The 20,587-nt window shown below is 40.5% G+C and overlaps 1 long non-coding RNA gene across 1 annotated transcript in view; it reads right to left on the bottom strand.

Moving 5' to 3' along the window:
- LOC108523800 (uncharacterized) overlaps positions 1-19,526 on the bottom strand; it is a 34,934-nt gene extending 15,408 nt beyond the window's left edge. Inside the window, exons 1-2 of the long non-coding RNA XR_001883895.1 lie at positions 19,485-19,526; positions 2,753-2,901 (exon numbers count right to left, since the gene is read on the bottom strand). This is a non-coding gene — a long non-coding RNA (uncharacterized LOC108523800). The remainder of the gene's footprint in view (positions 1-2,752; positions 2,902-19,484) is intronic.
- Between the last annotated feature and the right edge of the window lie 1,061 nt (positions 19,527-20,587).

Genomic DNA, 20,587 nt, shown 5'->3' with positions numbered 1-20,587 from the left:
GTCAGCCCCTAGGTCTCTCACTACATTCTAGAGCACTACATAAAATACACGCACTAAGCAAGGCTTATTTTTCAGACCTTTATCAGCATACTGGTTACGATTACCCTTTTGGCAAGTATTATCAGATTATCCATCACCATAGGGCCCTCCTGAAAGTAGCCAGCTATGCTATCGCACTTTCACTTCAGACTACACAAAGGGTTCTCTAGAAAAGATAATGCAATTAGTACTTGCTATAGGCAACTGGGTCTCCTAACAGTCACAGAGAGATGTTTGCAATATTAAAAACCAGTATTTGGTCAACATTGCCATTCTTTATTTCATTTTATCTTCACAGTAACCTTGTGGAATATTTAATATTAATTTTTCTTTCTTATTATTAAAATTTTATTTGTACAGATGTATTATAGAAATTTTAGAAAACATAGACAAAGGAAAATCAGTCATAATTCCTCCACCCAAAGAAAACCATTCTCATTAATTTGGTGTATGTATTTTTTGTCTTTTTTCTATACATTTTGTTTTCATTTTGACAAAATGGTATACTATGCTCTGGGACTTTGAGTTTTTTTTTTTTTCTCGTAATGCAGCTGGAACATCATTGTCTGTGATTTATTTTTCTTTATTTTAATGATGGTAGAGTATTCCATTCGGTAAACATATCATGCTTTATTTGCCATCCTCTACTGCTAACATTTGGGTGTTCCCTTGAATGTTTTGCTGATATAAATAATGTTATGATGAATCTTGTGTATATTCATGATTAATTCCTACAGCTATATTTCTAGTGGTGGAATTTTAGAATGAAAGAAGAAATCTTTTTCCTCTCCTTTTAGTGATGAGGAAACTGAGGCTTGGAGAGATTATCTTGCCCCAAATTATATAGCTGGGAAGTGGCAGAGCTAGGAATAGAATCCAGATTTCCTGACTCTCAAATCCCATATGAGAACATAGCTTATACAGCTAATCTAACAATACCAAATTTTTCTTCATAAAATCTGTGAATGCAAGGTAAGTATGTTGTTGTTGTTTTGGAGACGGAGTCTCATTCTGTCTCACAGGCTGGAGTACAGTGGCACAATCTCTGTTCACTGCAACCTCTACTTCCTAGGTTCAAGTGATTCTTGTGCCTCAGTCTCATGAGCAGCTGGGACTTCAGGCATGCGCCACCATGCCCGGCTAATTTTTTTGGTATTTTTTGGCAGAGATGGGGTTTCACCATGTTGGCCAGGCTGGTCTCAAACTCCTGACCTCAAATGATCTGCCTGCCTTGGTCTCCCAAGAGAAGTATCTTGATGGCTACTTCCTTTTCTTGAGGTTTTATCCAGCAATCACCAATCCAGACAAACTCTCTAAAATTCTGTAATCAGAAGGGAGTAGAGAGGCTACAAATAGTAATGATCTATGATTTCCTAATTTATAATTTAATCCGTTTCTCATACATCTTCTTCAAAATGTTAATAATATTGTTACTCTAAGAAATTCTTTATGGACCCATGGTAATCTATATATTAGGGAATAACTGGTCACCACCTCTCTACTTTTTTTTTTTTTTTTTTTTTTTAGACGGAGTCTCACTCTGTCACCCAGGCTGGAGTACAGTGGCCGGATCTCAGCTCACTGCAAGCTCTGCCTCCTGGGTTTACGCCATTCTCCTGCCTCAGCCTCCCGAGTAGCTGGGACTACAGGCGCCCGCCACCTCGCCTGGCTAGTTTTTTGTATTTTTTAGTAGAGACAGGGTTTCACCGTGTTAGCCAGGATGGTCTCGATCTCCTGACCTCGTGATCCACCTGTCTCGGCCTCCCAAAGTGCTGGGATTACAGGCTTGAGCCATGGCGCCCGGCCCACCTCTCTACTTTTAAATATTTGTTTAATACTCCATTGGATCCTAGTCCTTTTACTGTTCATCTGATCTGAGAGTGAGTCTCATTTCCTCCAAATTTAGAACCGCATTTCCATTGTCTCCACTTTGGCAGTTTCCCTCTCTTCTCTAGGTGATTCAAGACATGAGTGAATGCATGGGGTTGTTCCTTCCTTCATCATAATGTAGTGATACCCTTGGTCTATCTATGTTTCTGCCATCACTAGCAGACTTTGTTTTGGGGGGAGCTGCAGACCAGGTGATATTTCTTCAGTCTTTACTTGCCTTGACTTGGTATGCTGACCAGGATCTATGGTCGATGAGATATGATTTAGGTTGTCTATCCAAGGGCATGATACATGCAAACTTCCCATAATGTCTGACTTGCTTTGGGGCCAGCAACTCCATAATCTTTGGGCCATCCTTATCTGACCTGTTCTGGTAGCTTCGACTTTGGGGACTGCAGCTATAGCCACATCCAGGCAAGTCACCCACAGACAGTTCACGTCCGTACCTGCCCATATGAGTGGCAAAAATAAACAGATTTAACAGATTGCAGAGGCACATAAAGTAAAGCATTTCTGGAAAAGCATTGTGAAAGCTGCTGATGTTTACCCGAGCTGAATTATTCACTTATAAGATAAAACTGCTCAATTCTAGAAGGCTAAACTCAAAGTGTTGATATCAGTTCACACCTCTGCCCTCAGAGCTCCAAGATCAAATTTAAATCAACCAGGTAATATCTCATGGATAGCATCATTTTCCATACAGACACTCAATAAAAGGAAATCAATGTGGAAAAATAAGGCTTCTTATGATTCTTACTATACATGAGTACTAATCATACACTGAGGCCAGTGAATAACAAGAGAAATTACCCTCCTTACTTACGGACTTTTCATAGTGCATTGAATAGTAATCTCTGAGAAGACGGATGTTTCCCAAATAAGTTTTGTCTGAAGATTTCTTTCTCAGATAGACTGATGGTCTCTTTATGTTCCCTTTGCTGGGGAACCCGGAATGAGGCTTTGTCCTTGGAACTGTTTTGTTAAAGATAAAGGCAGGACTTGAAAGAGGGCATACTTCTGGTCTGCCTGTCCAAAATTAAAAGATATTTCTGGGCACTAATGTCAGAAAATATGACCTAGAGATGGAGAGCAATCACAGATTTTTTTTTTTTCGAATTCAAAAAACTGGAAAATTCCTCTTATCCATTCCCATAACCATTTTTCAAACTAAAATGGAATTTTTTTCATGGCGTCAAAAGCACCTTGGTTTGGTGAAAGAGCTGAAATATTATTGCCAAAACAGCTCAACCTAGGCTCAAATCGAACATAAAAGAAACCTCCCATTACAGTATTATTAATGTTCATAATTAGTATATCTAAATGATTTTTAAAGGCTTTTTATGCAATTACAAAATCTTTGATTGTCGTAACATTGCTAATGCTTTGATGCCTTCCACGTGTTGTCCTTGGTCCCTGCAACCCTGGCACATAATTTATTTCTCTTTTGAGTGAACTCTAAGCATTAGTGTCCATTAAGAATTTTTGAAACAAAGTCCAAAGATTACTTGGAGCACTTTCAGTAATATGTACTGATTATCATTAATAGTTCTTTTGTCCTAGACAAGGACATTGTTTTGTAACATCATTTTGTTTGGCGAGGCCCTACTTGGGCTGTGTTCCGGATCCGCCTCGTGCATAGATTTTCTTTTTGACTATGTGTAGAATGGAGCAGTCTCCTGGGACAACTCAGGATTGAGGAGGAGGGGGACATAGGGCCAGCATAAAGTGATATTTTTTCTTTAGAAAACAATTATTAGCTATTCAAAAACAGAAGTCTAAATTCTAGGCCTCGTTTCTTAGCTAGTGTTCATACACTGCATATAAATTTGCCGTTTTAATTGCTAGCTCCTTACAATGAGGAAGTCAAAAAGAAGGAGACGGCCCGGCGTGGTGGCTCACGCCTGTAATCCCAGCACTTTGGGAGGCTGAGGCGGGCGGATCACGAGGTCAAGAGATCGAGACTATGCTGGCTAACATGGTGAAACCCCATCTGTACTAAAAAATGCAAAAAAATTAGCCGGGCATGGTGGCGAGTGCCTGTAGTCCCAGCTACTTGGGAGGCTGAGGCAGGAGAGTGGCGTGAACCCAGGAGGTAGAACTTGCAGTGAGCCGAGATCGCGCCACTGTGCTCCTGCCTGGGTGACAGAGCAAGACTCCATCTCAAAAAAAAAAGAAGGAGAGCACAGTGGATCCAGGAGAGCGCAGTGGATCCAGGAGAGCACAGCCTTTGCAGCGTGCTTGTTGAGAATGTGGCAGGGAGTGGGTTAAGTGTTTGGGTTTTATTCGGAAAATTCTTTCCTGAGCTCTCCAATGCTGCCTTCCGGGATTATCCCGGTTAATAACAGTGCCTTAATGGGTATTGCCTGTGTCAAATCAAGGGTTGTCTCTCTGTTTATCTAACATAAAGTGTATTTGCAAGGTGTATGCAATAAGAAACATACTTTAGTGGGAAAGAAGTACTATGTCCTGTGCCCCACGTGAATTATCTTACATTTTACTATAAACCTAGTCTTAAGAATTTTATTCCCATTTTATGGAATAAGAAAAGAAAGGCTCAGAGAAGTTAAGCTATTTGCCCAAGCTCTCATAGCTTAAATAATAGGTGTCTTCTTTAACTCAGACATCTTGCAGGGAGGGAGAATAAATCTTGTGAAAGCCTTCAAAGGTTTGGAGTCCTCCTTTTCTAGGAATTAAAGGAGGAGTCAATGTGCAAGACTGGTGTAGAGACATGAGTTGGGCCAATTCAAGACTTTGTTCATTATCACTCAATACATCTCTTCCTCCCTGCCACAGTCACTTGCAATGTAAAAATATTGACATATTTTTAAAATAAAAGGAAATCTACATGGCATGGTTTTGAGTGGTTTGTTTGTTGGTTTGAGACAGAGCCTCGCACTGTCACCCAGGCTGGAGTGCAGTGGCATGATCTCAGCTCACTGCAACCTCTGCCTCCCAGGTTCAAGCGATTCTCCTGCCTCAGCCTCCCAAGTAGCTGGGATTACAGGCACCCATCACCACACCTGGCTAATTTTTTGTATTTTTAGTAGCGACTATGGATTTCACTATGTTGGCCAGGCTGGTCTCAAACGCCTGACCTCATGATCCACCCACCTTGGCCTCCCAAAGTGCTGGGATTACAGATGTAAGCCGGCACAACCAGCCTGTTCTTTAATACTAACACAGAATTTTTTCATGTTTATAATCTCTCTATCTCAAAAGTTGTTTTCTCGTTGCAAAAGAGGACAAAAGAAGGCACACAGGCTGAATACTGGTGAAGTGGCAGAGTGGCATCTTTGTTAAGTCTACAGCCTTGTCCAGGATGCAAGGCCTCTGGAAATGCTAGTTTGGTAATTGCCAAATTTGGGAAGAGGAAAAATGCCAACTCTCACTTAAAAAAAAAGAAAAAAAGTAAAATTAACTGGCTACCCAGAGAATTGCCTACAAACCAAGAGACAATTAGAGGTCCGTCAAGAAAGTTAATTGGTCCAAGATTTGGCACTGATGGGAAATACCAGCTTACATTCCTGAAGTGCTCTGTTCTGGGATGACTAAATGAAACTTCCCTACTGATAACCATGGCAGTGCTAAATCTGTGATATTTTCATGACATTTCCTTTGCTTTACTTCGAAGCATGGCCAGTTAAAGATAGTCAAGCATTGTTGCTGTATTAGAAGCCCGACTTTTCTTTGGACCGAATATTTATGGAGCCTTTTAGCCCTCTTAGTTTTAGGGGTTTAATTGGCAATTTAAAACTTCTGTCATATTGTTAAGTTAGAAATTATGCTCAAGCAGTACCTGCAAGTCTGGAAATACACCTGCCGTGTGTGTGTGTGTGTGTGTGTGTGTGTGTGTGTGTGTGTGTATCTGGGTAAAAGAGAAGGAGTCTTACAGCTTTATCAAAAGGTGCCATTTTCTCTAGCCCAGATAATTTTAAAGATCGCCCAAGAAAAGTGCATCTTTTACTTATATAACCTTTTGTGGGCACTGCCTTTTTTCTTCTTTGATTGTTAAAGGCAAGAAGAAAAAAAGTTTCAGGGGGTTACCTTTTATTATGAGCTACACTGGATTTCTTACAGTGAACCCCTTTTATTATGAGCTACACTGGATTTCTTACAGTGAGAAATAGATCTAACAGCCTGTTGCTTGGAAAGATGTGGTTTGGTTTGATAGCTTAGAAGCAGGGCAAGGAGCCATTGGTTGATGAACTGGAAGGCAAATTAAGAAATCACGTTGGCTGGGCAGAGTGGCTCACGCCTTTAATCCAGCACTTTGAGAGGCTGATGCGGGAGGATTGCTTGAGGCCAGGTGTTCAAGATCAGCCTGGACAACATGGCAAGACCTCCATCTCTAAAAAATAGTAAACATTCTCTGGGCATGGTGCCACATGCCTGTAGTTCCAGCTACTAGGGAGGCTGAGATGAGAGGATGGCTTGAGCCTGGGAGGTCAAGGTTGCAGTGAGCTATGATGATGCCACTGCACTCCAGTTTAGGCAACACACTGAGAACCTGCCCTGAAGAAAAAAAAAGTCACTGACTACCTCATTCTGCATATGAGAAAACTAAGAGCCAAGAAGTTAAATGATTTGCCCAAGTCATCCACTGTGTTCACTTTGGGCTCAGGGTGTATGTGTATTTTAGGTTTAGAAACTTGGTTGCACCCCATCATTCACCACAACTCTATCAAGTCCCTATCTCTGTAGAGAGCATTACCCTGCTCGTGGTCTGTTTGTGAATCTCTGGGGAAGGATCTTGGTGTTCTTCCCAGTCATTTGGAAGTGAATCAAAACCTGCACAACAGCTGGACTTGGTTCGATGCCCTTCAGTAGTGGGGACCAAAGTCCTTGCCTGTGCTGATCAGCGGCCCATTTGGATCATGCAGCCACTTGCTAGTGAGTAGGTAGCTTCCTTTTGTCTATTTTTTTCCATTTAAGACGGGGTGTCACTATGTTTCCCAGGCTGGACTTGAATTCCTGGGCTATCCTCCTGCCTCAGTCACTCGAGTAGCTGGGATTACGGGTACCCACCACCATATCAGGCTCTTTCCCTTGACTTTAGAGAGTAAAGAGAACAGAGCTTGGGATCTAGAATAGAGTACACTTACTTTAAGGAATTTGGTTCTCTGTCTCATGCTGTCTTCCATCAAATATGAGGATATTTTCTAGTCAGAGTACTTGACCTGAGAACCAGAGTGCTCGGCCATGAGTCAGTATGAAACTGAGGCACATCATGAGTAGCAACGGCATAGCTTTCAGTAGCACACTGTAATTCAGTTTGGTTAAACTAATACTATGTGAGTTACTTACCCCTTACCAAAGTCATTTGTATCACACTGCCCAGTTTGTAAAGCTCTTCATACCTCCTTATTTCCTTTAATTTTCACAACAGTCTTTTAAGTGTCATCATGATTATATCAAATTTTTAAAACCAAGAAATTCAGGACTATTAAAGTTAAGTAACTTGCTCAAGTTCTATCAGCCTAGAAGCAGGAAAGTGGGCTATAAATGCAAGCTCAGGTCAGTTTGACTCCACATCTAGTTACCTTAAGAGCTGCCTTTATTCTTTGATTCCTCAGTAGAATTAGAATTATTTGCCTCCCTGAGACTTATTGTAGTTTATCTTTAGTAAGCCTAATTCTCCCAAAAATCTTGATTCAGAGCTACTGCTGGTGGTAGCATTAGGTTTGCATACGATTTTTTTTCTGAAGGCCTTTCTCCTTCCACTTGAGGATAAGCATTGGCAATGTATGACTGCTGTGAGCTCACTGAGGATGAACTCTTCCTGGTGAGAAAAACAGGAATCTTGTAACCTCTAGGAAAATGAGAAAAAGAAAAGGGGAGACCCATCCCTATTTAAGGGTGAGAAAATGGCTGCTGGTAGCAAACCCAGGCACACATGCCTGCTGCGAATGAAGGCCTAAGGCAGGCAAGTATGGGTAATTCAGACAGCTGGATTCCTGGCAGAATATTATGTTCTAGAATATTCCAGAACATTCTAGATTCAATTCAGTATGCTCTTCTAGTAGTAGAGACTGTGGTTTCTATGTGTTTGCATCAGCATCTGAGTGCATCTTTCACCCAAACTCAGGATGAGTCTTCCTGGTTTAAATACGGCTGAGGGCGCTCCCATAGGTTTAAATTATTTACAGAGCTGACTGCTGAGTGGTATGTTCCAAGGAGTAAAATTTGAGTATTTACTCTTTTGAGGATACATCTACAGATTGTAGAGATTTGCCATGAGTGTACTTCCAGTTTAATATAACTTTCCACAGAGAAATGTTTTATTATGCCAATTAAACTTTCCTGAGCCTCAGTTTCCCCATCTGTGAAATGAAAAGGATGTTTTCTGCTTTTTTTGGTACTTCTATGTAATCATTTACTATGAAGTACTAGAGCTTCCATGAAGAAGTTAGGTTTCAGAGGAACAAAGAGAATTCCAATACATTTTCTGATTTTTTTCATTAAATTTGCCTTGTGTGTCTTTGTATTGTTTTTGTTTGTTCACTTTCTCTAGGGAAATAGACTTCTGTCTTCAGAATGCCTAAGTTAAAAAAATTAAATATCATGCACAGTCATATCTCCATAATTAAGGAGTTGTAATGCATTTTTTAAAAATATTGCTCTTGTGTCAGGAGTGTGTCTTCTAAGCTTTTCTCCATAAAAATGTGTTTATTAATTGATTGGTATATCTTCATTGGCTATAATAAATACAATTTACATTCTTCTTGTGTAGGTTAAGGCTGCCAGATAAAATACAGAACGCACAGTTAAATTTGAATGTAAGATAAACAACAAGTTAGCATCAGAATTCAAATTGTACTGGGTAGCCTGTATTTTATCTACTCAATCTGGCAGCTCCAATATAAGTGTAGCTCCCAATTATTTATATTGATTATTAATTGACAGTTAAACGAAACTGAGGGACTGAGAGATTGTGTTGTTGCCAGAGTCATGCTTCCTCCTGGAGACAGATAATGAAAAGTTTTAGCTCCATGCCAGCTGCTGCGACCTCCGAGATCAAGTAGCTTTCTTGGGAAGATGTTCAAAATCTATTATCAATGTAATCGTCATGAAAATATTTGATGAGAACACTGCATCACGCTGTATAATAAATTTAAGTAGAAAAGTCAAAGCAGTGGTATTTTCATCAGGCCTTTGGATGTAAAGAGAAAATAGTTCCACACTCAGCGAATATAGATAGGTCTGTTTGGGGCTGTGTTAAATCCAATTGTGTGGAGGTTTTGAATAATCAGGAGAGACAGCCTAAGCACTTTCTCTTCAAAGTGATTTTACAGAAAGCACTATTTCCTAAGGAAAATACACATATAGCTCTCATAATGCTGAAAGTGCACTAATGTATCAGTTTATTGGTGCTGGTGTCATGAGCTGGAGTTGCAAATTGTATTCAGATTTTAAACTTTACTCCCTGCTGCTGCTGGGGGAAGTTCCCATCCCACGATAAAGGTTATTTCAAAAACTTCTAGAACGCTTTTGTAGTTTTCATGTGAGACAGTCTTCAAGGATTTCTTTAGAAGGTTCTAACTTCACTTCGTGAAGCCAACTCAAACATGATTTTAAAAAAAACAAAAACAAAAACAAACAAAACAATAGTTTTCCTCAATAAAAGTTGCGGGGTTGGGGAGAAGAATCTGAGTTGGGCTATGTAATTTCAGCTTCCCTAAATAAGTCCTTTGGAAAGTGTTGGGGGGAGCAAGTGTGTGATTTTGGTCTTGGCTCACAACTTTGGAACCAACTTTTTAAAAAATGTCTGCCGTGGATTTTCATAACAGATTTCTTCCCCGTACGACATGTTCCCTAGCTAAGTAATAGGTCTGATGTGGCTGCCAAATTTTTCGACAATCTTTACTTTCCAAAGGAGGGTTAAATAGTTCCCTTAATAACTTGAAAGAAAAAAAAATTTCAAGGTTTACCACGATTCTTAGTCACAGGCTGAATGTCAACAGTTTTATGACTTTGAGCCTACTTAGTCTCAAGAACGTCTCCCAAGAAGAATGCAGCATAAAGGATTCAAAATGTAGTAATTCTGAAATGGAGATAGTGTTGTTTGCATCAAAGCATACATTCATGCTATCTTTATCGGGACTTCTGTGCCAAATGTTGCTTAGTTCTATTTGTCACCTGCTACCTATAAATCATCCTGAAATATCAAGGGTGCTGACTCATGAATCGCTCGTGGTTTCGTAGTTTGTGTTCATACATTTCATTCAGTTGTGTTTCAACTGTATGAAACATTTGGGGGCCATTTATAGAGAAGTAGCAGTGATTCCCTTTCTGACCTTAATGAGTACAGACACATAGGTACATTTGGTGGATGTATTTCCCCCTCACCATTAAAAGTTGTGCTCCATGGGAGCAGGAAGGGTCGTTTTCATTAAAGAGTAAACACAGAACCAATGGCCATAGCAAATTAATTGCTCTGTTGCTCATCTTACCCTCGTCTGAGTAGGCTGGCATTGTTCTCTTGTGCCTTAAATCTTTCCCACTCTGCCTGTAAACATGATCGTCTCCCCTACTTAAAATAAAAAATAAGAGTCTCCTCACGCCCTGTTTAACACTGTTTAGTTACTGTCCATGCTCCCCGCTTTTACCACAGAACCTCTTAAACCAAGAAGTGATGGCCGCTGCCTCATCATTCATGGTTGCATGGCTTTGGGATTGGTGTAGTGACACTCCCATGCAGTGTTAAAACTGGTCTTGCCTCTACATCACCATCTGAACTAAATGCCTTCCTGAGCACTCTGGGAATGATGGACATTCAAAGCAGCACACAAGGGCACTTTGTAACCAGTGTTATTGTTTCTTCTCTTCCAGGTATCTCAGTAACGAAGAAGACACATACATGTAAGTAATGCATTTTTTTTTCTGTCCAAAGTTTTCAGAAGAGTTGGAATTCACATATGTCTGGCTGCTGTGACCCTTCAAGTATAAACTAATGTTTCAGCTGTGATCCCTGGTCAACAGAGGTCACTTTTTTTCAATCTGTGGTGGTCGGAAGTGGCACATCTCCACCTGTTTGTACTGAGTGTGTGTTGAAGAGAGAGGCTAGAGACATATTCTGATGAATGCCAGTGTTTCAAGCCATGAAGCTTTAGAAAAATCATGAAATCTAGCCAGGAGGATCAATTACTTACTGATCACCCTTATTCTAGATCCTTCTTAGAAGAGCTGGTATGTTTCTAGGAAACATCACCTTGATTTCTTTTAAACTTTGGTCTGCTTTTCCTCACCACTAGTTCACAAATTAGGCCGTTTCGTACTCATGTCTGTGGAGCAGAGATGCTGACTGGGAATAGAGGCGCTGTTGCTCGACCACGGGCATGGCCTGCGAGGGCCCTGATAAATGGCATCGGTAGTTTGATGTGGAAACGTGTGCTGGATTTATGCTCTGTATTCATCCCACTTCTCAGGTTCAACTGCTTTCATCAGTTGCCTTCATTTGAACTACACCATAAGTTACAAACTCACGTCAATGTAAGGTGTTGTGATTTGCAATCTGAGCAATGATGTTTGACTGTGCCTTGAACCTCAGGATGAAACAAGACATCATTGATGCAGGCAGTCAACTTTCACTGTACTTGACCAGCATATTATTTAGGCTTGAATTAATGGTGTCATTAGAATTTGATGACTATTTTAGACCACGGATACGTGCTACCTATGAGATATGTTTGGGCATTCTTCTAAGGCAAGCAGTGGAGATATTTATGGCACAATACAGGGACAACAAGGATGTATCCCCCAATTTTTCCTAATTACACTTTAAATTTTTTTATTTCATGTGAAACATTTGGGGAAAAACATCTGTATTACTTCAAAGTAGTTTATCTTGTGCCTCAGTTGATTCTTGAAATCTGCTCTTGGGTTTGTCTGTCTGTCTATCTGTATTTGTAGAAAACAAAAATGAAAAAAAAAAAAAAAGAAAAAACCAAAAAACGTCAAATTGGATGAGAAGTTGCCTGACTCTGAGGGCCCTGTTCTGCAGTCTCTCCACGTGGCTCTCTCATGGCCTTCAATGGAATGTTTGCTTGAGGAATAATGAAAAGGTCAGGCCCGTACTAGACACATGATCCGGATGGCACCTCCATCTCTCAATGCACAGTTCCAGTTGGCTGTCCCTCCATCAGGGTAGTCTGTGACCCTTAGCTTTTTGGGGGTTGTTTTGTCGTTGTTGTTGTTCTTGTTCTTGCTGTTGTCGGTGCATAATTGAGCTCATGATGACTGAGAGATTGACAGTGCAGGAGACTGAAGTCCTCTGTATATCCGCAGGGCAGGCATGGTACAGAGCGCTTCCTTGCACAGCCTTGCCCATGAGCTCGTCCCTGGCCCGGAGGGACCCACTCTAGAGGTGGTAAGTAATTCAGTCTTTCTGCTAGCTCAGTCCTGGGCCTCTCCCCAACAGGGGCTGATGATTGTGCCTACTGTTTATGGTGGTTTGGGGTATGGACTCCTGGCCACCTGGCAATGTACAGAAAGCTACTGACTATTTGCATTATGACTTGGCTCTTAGATAAGTGGACAAAACCACTACTTCAGCTCCACTGGACATAAAGAGTACATCTCAACTAATAAGATAACATAGACAGAGACCTAGAGGTTACCTAGTATACAGACAGTCCATATAAAGAGAGACATTTGAGGAACTGTCATCCCTGAGAATAATTTTCTTGGCCTATTGCAGAAACAATAACCTGTGGTTGAGTTTAAATTCATGGAAGGACTTAGGTGACAGCATGAGAGTGGTGGCTAGGGAGGAAAAATTGGTGTTCTAATAACAGACACTTGAACCAGGTGGGTCTTTCCACAAAGGCTTAAAGAATTTCATCAGCTATACTGGCTTTAATACAAAATCAAGATATAGCCACAGAGGGTGGACTTTGAGTGCCTTTCTAACTATGAAAATCAGCAAGAAAATTCTTACGCATTAAGCTTAAAGTCAACGTAGATAGACTTAAAGCTTCTTTTATGTAATTGACAGAAAGATTTGGATCAGAAATCATACTGTTTTGGTTGATGTTTACTTTCATTATTTGGGGGAGAGGGCCCAGAATAAAAATGGCCCAAAGAGAAATTGGAAGGAATAGCACCTGAATACACAGTTGACACAAAACTTTACACATGCCAAGGAGAAATTGAATCGTCCAAGTTACATGTTAGTGGGAGTCCTCTGTGCCACTTAAACATGGAGATTGTTTTTGTCATCCAGCTCAGCAGATAGCCCATCATATTTCTGATCTTAGCATCTCCACAGGGCCCACAGCTTGTGAGGAGAAAGACAATCAATCAGTTTTCTCTCTAATAACAGTCACCCAAATGACTTCTTCTTTAGCATTTGTTGAATTTTTCTTGAAAACTGAACTGTCCTAACTTGCCTATACATTTTTTTTTTAAGATGTTAATTCCAGCTCCTCTTAAATCATCTTGACATCTGTTCTTCAAGAAGTTTCACTATCAGTGAAGTGTATGAATTCATTTTTGTACTGTCTCAAAACTTCCATTTTTAGCCAGGGTTCTGGAAACCTTAGTCAAGACTTGACTACATAACCATCGACAGCTGAAGTCACCCGACATTAGCAGTTTCAATCTTGGTTTCCTAACTGCCCTCACGGAGAGATTGTTCAACTTACAAATTAATATGTACAGCTGCAGAATATATTATCAGACCAGAGTGTCAGCTCACAGGTACACGAGACAGAGGTGCACAAACTGCAAAATGAACCTGAATAGTTGTGACACCAGATAATATTTTAGTCCACCTTGTTATCTGGAAAGCACAGGTATTGTTTCTTTAAAAAAAAAAAAAAAAATGTTTTGGGTGACTTGAGCCAGAAATTCCCATGAAAGGAAATTTGATTGTTAAGCTTCAGAGGAGTCCATGGACATAGTCTTTGGAGAACTCAGTTTCTCCTAAGTTCCTGAAAAGGGTACCTTAAGTGTTTGTTTTCTCTTTAGTGGGCCAGTGGAAGAAGACAAAGCTGTGGGACTTCTAGTGCTTCTCATGGCCAGATTGTTCCGGGAATTCTTATATTTGTGATGTTCTTCAGCTGTTGATAGGAAATGTTGCTGTTGGTTTTTGGTGTGCGAACATAAAAGAGAGTTTTTAATATTAGATCAATTTCACACTGTGGTGTGGAATTTCAATTTAATTTTCATGGTGATTATATAGCACATGTATTTGGTTGGACCCCTTCAAGATTGCTTTGCTTTGGTGTTTCACAAGTTTGTTCTGGTCTCTTTCCTGCTGAAATAGCCACCATGCAGATAAGTATCATTTTCTTGGAATCAGCTGCTGTCTTGGTTTTTATTATTTGCCAAGGACAAGGAGTCATTCACTCCTGAATTCTTAATCTAATTCTTCTTGGATAGTTCTGCATTCACTACAATGTTACAAGAGGATAAATATGGAGGTGAAAAGATGCAACAAATCATCCTAGCTCTTTCCAGCTACTGAGAAGTGTAGCATCGTGGAGTCCTAACCTTAGAGGACATATATCAGACAGACACCACAACACAGACCCAAAAGATATCTGGTAGGCCCCTGAACCGTTTCCAGCGACATCAGACCATTGCTACTTCCTTCTGTTCTCATCCTTGTTTATAGTCCTTGTACCTCCTGTCCTAGCCTGCCCTGCCTGCTTTCTCCCACACTGAGGGACAGATACAAGCTTCCGAAAAGTACAGGTTACTCAGTGAAAGCAGTCAGGAAAAATGTGTCAGTTTACTCCCAACTTGAGTTGTTAATTTTCCCCAATAAAAACCCAAACAAGATATGCTTCTGAACCTTCTAAAATATTTTCATTGGACATGAATAGCCATTAAAAGATAATCTAGTACATTTTCAAATGTTTGATTGCAGCAAATACCTAGAATGTAAAATTAAAGCACTGAGGCTAATACCTAGAATGTAAAATTAAAGCACTGAGGCTAATACCTAGAATGTAAAATTAAAGCACTGTGTTACGTATAAAAAGATTTAGTTCTCAATAGTAAAATATTTTAGCACAAATCAAAATATTTCTTTGAAAACTAATCTTTTGCATCCATTTTAAAAAGTGTTTATTGCAATCATTTAAAATGGGATAGGTTAATGTATTCACTTTTCACCCCAGAGACTTGGCTTTGAATTTGACTTAGAGAAAATTAGTTTTGAGGCCCCAACCTCCTCTCCATAGGCATTTGTTAATATCACAAAATGAACCCAACAAGTTGTCACAATGGTTGCCATTTACTCAGGAGATCCAAAAACTAGAATAACCTTATTTTTTCATTTTTTTTCCTTTCCTTGAGGCCATCCTTTTTTATTGTAGACTCTTAGCAACCCCAAACTTGGGGCTCACCCACATTGTTTTCACAGTCCAGGAAAACTCAGGGACCGTTCTTGGCAAAGCTAATGGAAGGTGCTTTGGTGATAGAGTTAGTAGGTTTCCGTGGCAACCCATGTGACTCACAGTGTGACTCACGGCAGTTATAATTTCAATTGCTGGCAGGGTGTTCCATTAGGACAGATGTGAGAAGAAGCCACGCTGAAGTTCTTTTAGTAGGCCTTCATCCAGATCCTGTCTGCCCATTGGCAAACAGTCAGGAAAAGGGATAACGTAGTACTCACAAAGTAACTGGAAGATTCATTGCTTAGCTTACCAAGCCTACCAGCTATCTCAGACAGAAGCCTTGCCGGCAGTGGGTCATGACTAAAATACAGGTGCTGGCCTCTTAAAGGGCTAATTAAGGGACAGCTATTCATTGAGGACCTACTCTGCGCCGACAGGCTTTTTACCTTCCAGGCGTTTACAGACCAGTTGTAAGTAAAGACTGGAGGGAGACAGGATGGGGGATAGGGTGGGACAGAAGAACCTAATCACATAAAACAATCTGAAAACACAAATGCCAGGTGCACCAGTTCCACAAGGCAGCTCATAACTGGAAAACAGACTAAGCTGGAAGTATGGGAGAGGAAAAGAAAATTAGAGAAAACATCCAGGATTCTCATATTGTGATCCATGCATAAAATAGCAATAAAGCGAAAGGCAAAGATTTAACCCTGGGTGCTAAAACCTATCCCCACTGCTCGTTTCCACCCATTCTCACAGAATAACATCTAGTTTCTTCAAGATCAGTCAGTCTGAGAAAGTAAAAATCCTTCTGTACTGTCTGGAAGCATTTGCCTTGTTTAGAGTCAGCCTGTTCAGCTAGAGCCAAGCCCTCCTAAGCTTAACAGGATTTCTCTGTCTCATCATATTAAAAATAAATGGACTGCACTTGGCCCTGCCAGTCAGTTCCTCCAAAGTAGAAGATTTGCATAGTCTTAAAGCCCATAGTTCATGGTGAGGACCTGTGAACTCCATAGAAAAACTGAATACTTAGCTGAGCGTTTCCATCCCAACATCCAGTTGATTCGAGTTTGCCCGGTTAGTAGATTTGAGGTTTGTGAATTGAATTTGGACAAAAAGTATTTGTGTTCCACTTCATAACATAGGTTCCAAAGGGTGTGTTGAGATGGTGATTGGCTGTTTAAAACCCATAGTCACTACCAGGGGGAAAACAAAAATGCCTAGCCTATCAGGGATTGGTGTGGACTTGATAGGCTTATTACATACTTGATAAATGCTTAGTTACACATGATTGGATTGAACTTTAAAGAAGCGCTAGATGTCTATGACATAAGTTTGCATTATGCGTAGTTTAATATTGACAATAATAATGGTGGGATTAATAGCAGTAGTACCATTACTTGTAGTAGCAGCAGTAGGAATAGCAGGAACCCCACCTACCAAGCAATTTGAATATTCCAAGCATTGTGTTTAATGCTTTATGTGCATTGTCTCTTTTAATCTGCTCATCAACTTCATGAGCTTTGTACTGCTTGCACCCTCATTTTAAATAAGAAAATGTACATGAGAGACAAGTAACTTAGCTTAGAGAAGTGAAAAACCTTGTTAACTCACCCAGCTGGGCAGAGCCTGGAGTCAAAACAGAGTAGATTGCCTCCTTGTGCACATGTAAGAGCCACACTGTTATCTCCAGTATTCACATTAATACTTGTGGGGCACTCAGTGCTAGGCACTTCTCTAAGCACTTTCTAAGTGTTCATTTATCTTTACTGCAACTCTGTGAGGTAGGTGTTGCTACTATCCCCACTTTACACATGAAAACCAAGGCCCAGGATCCTACAACTAGCTAGTATGTGGTGGAGCCAGGATGTAAAGGCAATCCCCAGTTTAAATGCTTTTAAAATGAAGAACGCCAGGCACGGTGGCTCAAGCCTGTAATCCCAGCACTTTGGGAGGCTGAGACGGGCGGATCACGAGGTCAGGAGATCGAGACCATCCTGGCTAACACGGTGAAACCCCGTCTCTACTAAAAACTATAAAAAACTAGCCGGGCGAGGTGGCGGGCGCCTGTAGTCCCAGCTACTCGGGAGGCTGAGGCAGAATGGCGTGAACCTGGGAGGCAGAGCTTGCAGTGAGCTGAGATCCGGCCACAGCACTCCAGCCTGGGTGACAGAGCGAGACTCCGTCTCCAAATATAAAATAAAATAAAATAAAATGAAGAACTTCATTTTTCAGAGTGGTTCTTCCACTCTAAAGTATAGGAAGAAAGCCATGTGCAACACAGTCTTTCTTACAATTGACCCAGATTTCCTTTGACCTTACAACTATGCTACCTCCATAGGCTTCTAAGCTTGAAGAACAAACTGATTATAAGAAAGGGGAATGTTATTCCCACTATGTGAAAAAAAAGTGTTTAAACAAAGTAGTCTACTGGAAACTATACCGCCTTCTTACTTTATTATTTTTTTTAGAAAGGGACTCGCTCTGTTGCCCAAGCTGGAGTGTAGTGGCGTGCGCATGGCTCACTGCAGCTTCAACCTCTCGGTCTCAGGTGATCCTCCTGCCTCAGCTCCCCAAGTAGCTGGGACCACAGGCATGCACCACCTTGCTCAGCTAATTTGTTTTTTATTTGTAGTTTTTTGTAGAGACAGGGTCTTGCTGGCTTGGCATGGTCACTCACCCCTGTAATCCCAGCACTTTGGGAGGCCGAGGCAGGCAGATCACCTGAGGTCAGGAATTTGAGACCAGCCTGACCAACATGGTGAAACCCCATCTCTACTAAAAATACAAAAATTAGTCAAGTGTGGTGGCACACGCCTGTAATCTCAGCTACTTGGGAGGCTGAGGCATGAGAATCACTTGAACCCGGAAGGCAGAGGGTGCAGTGAGCCAAGATCATGCCACTGCACTCCAGCCTGGGCGATGGAGTGAGAGTCTGTCAAAAAAAAAAGAAAGAGAGAGAGAGAGAGAGAGAGTATTGCCATGTTACCCAGGCTGGTCTCTGAACTCTTCAGCTCAAGAGATCTTCCTGCCTCAGCCTCCGGAAGTGCTGGGATTACAGGCATGAGCCACTGTGCCTGACCAACCTTCTTACTTTAAATGACCATTACTCATCTTTTTAACAATTTAACTTAGTTCATCAAAGAACTGCTGTCTACTTAATGTCATACAACACAACTGATTCCATAATAAAACAATTGTTCAAAGTGGTTACTTCTGCTTCTAGGATAGCTATGTACCCCACCCCCACACTAGTAATAATATATATTTCTTACAGCACAAACCCGTGTTCCTCTGAAACAAAGCTTTTAACGGACATTAATGACATTTATAATAAATTTATACTTTTTTGTTAGACCAACTTAGTAATTCATTTATAACTTTCGTTTCCACAAAGCAGTACTATGATTCAGGACACAGTGATTTCTTTGAAACCTATCCAAACCCAAAAAAACCCTGGAAGCTAACAGAATGTTCAGGAAACAGATATGTATCTATATCAAAGGGATATGTAAGAAAATTAACATCTAGATTTTGAGGATGTTTAAGCATATCTGAACTTAGGACTGGATTTACACTTATGTCAGCTTCTCTCTTTATTGTGATCTGTATGCAAAGGAATAACAATGTAGAAGAAACAGAGATGCCAATGTGTTTAAGACGAGAAGAAAGTGATCACTCTACATTAACTTTCATCAATTACACTAAATGTTTTACACTGATTTCTTTATCAATTCTGTGGCCAGGCAGTTAGTGTATTTGTAGTCACATGGCCCTTTGGATTATAATTGACGTCCACATCTATACATTATAATGATAAAGATTTTTATTTCCAAGCTATGCAATTAAATGTTTTCCTTTGATTGCCAAAATCCCTCGCAATGGATTGTTCTCCACCCAATCCACTTCCACTTCTGGGAAAACATGTTTTCCTATGTAGGAGTGAGAGCTCTTTCCCTACTTGATTTTGTATATCACCTAGGCATCAACTCCAACTCCTAATGTCTTAAATAGTTAATAGCCAAGGATACTGATTAGAAGTCATATTGAGGAGTGGCCAGGCATGGTGGCTCACGCCTGTTATCCCAGCATTTTGGGAAGCTGAGACAGGCAGATCACTGAAGGTCAAGAGTTTGAGACTAGCCTGGCCAACATGGTGAAACCCCATCTTAACTAAAAATACAAAAATAAGCTGGGTGTGTTAATGTGCACCTGTAATCCACCTACTAGGAAGGCTGAGGCAGCAGAATCGCTTGAACCTGGGATGCCAAAGTTGCAGTGAGCTGAGATCACATCACTGTACTCCAGCCTGGGCAATGTAGTGGGACTCCATCTGAAAAAAATAAAAACAAAGAAGGCATATTGAGGAGCAAAAAAAAATAAAATAAAATAAAATTGGTAGGATATACTAGATTAAGGTTTGGATTCAGTGGAAAGGCCTTAATCCATAAATCTTTTAGTTAACATTTTCTTCTTAGAGGAAAGGGGAAGGAGATTATATGGTGGGCAGTGCAGACACCTGCAATATTGGGGTCTGAGGAACAGAGACTAGAAAGCAGACTGCAGTCCATACCTACAGAAGGATAGGGCAGGGAGCCAGGCAGATCTTCTTAGCTTAATATTTTTTAACCCCTGCTCTATGCCTAACATTGTGTAAGGCACATTGCAGTATAGGTAATCTAACTTGTATTCCTCCCTGTCTAATAGTTTATTCTATATCTAGGAGAAAGGACACACACATCTGAGGAACTTTCAGTAACGAAAGAATTGCAGGAAAATGCAGGGCTGTGAAATTTTACCATTTCAATGGCAAAAAGCGCAATTACTTTTGCATCAATCTAATCGAATATGTGTTTAAATGCTGTATGAGTTGGGAACATGTGTGGTGAGCTGAGCTTGCTCTGGAAGGGTAGCAAGAATTAGGTGTGATCAGGGATGATTGTGGAGATCTGTCTGACTGGAGTAGAGTATTAGCAAGGAAAAGGGAGACCATTAAGAACAGAGAGCACGTTTTGGCTTTCTCTCATAACCAATGTGGAACCACAGAATGTGTGTGAAAAAAAGCAGTGACCTATAAACAATGTTTTTCTGCCATAGTCATTTAGTTAGGGTTATGTGAATCAGATGTTCCCTGCTTCAGTCCCTTCTCTGAACCCAGGTGACATTTTTATCCTTAGATAGAACTACTTCTGTGGGTGCTTCTGTGACCAACTACATTTAAAAAAAAAAAAAAATTGCTTATTGATGAGGAGAGATCTGGTCCGAAAGAAGAAGTCTCTTCTGATTATTAAAGAAAAAGGATGTTCACTTTTTCT

This window comes from Rhinopithecus bieti, unplaced genomic scaffold (genome assembly GCF_001698545.2).
Source record: "Rhinopithecus bieti isolate Rb0 unplaced genomic scaffold, ASM169854v2 scaffold_2723, whole genome shotgun sequence".
Lineage (NCBI taxonomy): Eukaryota > Metazoa > Chordata > Mammalia > Primates > Cercopithecidae > Rhinopithecus > Rhinopithecus bieti.
Note: the sequence above shows the minus strand (reverse complement) of the source record. Positions and strands in the feature narration are given on the sequence as shown.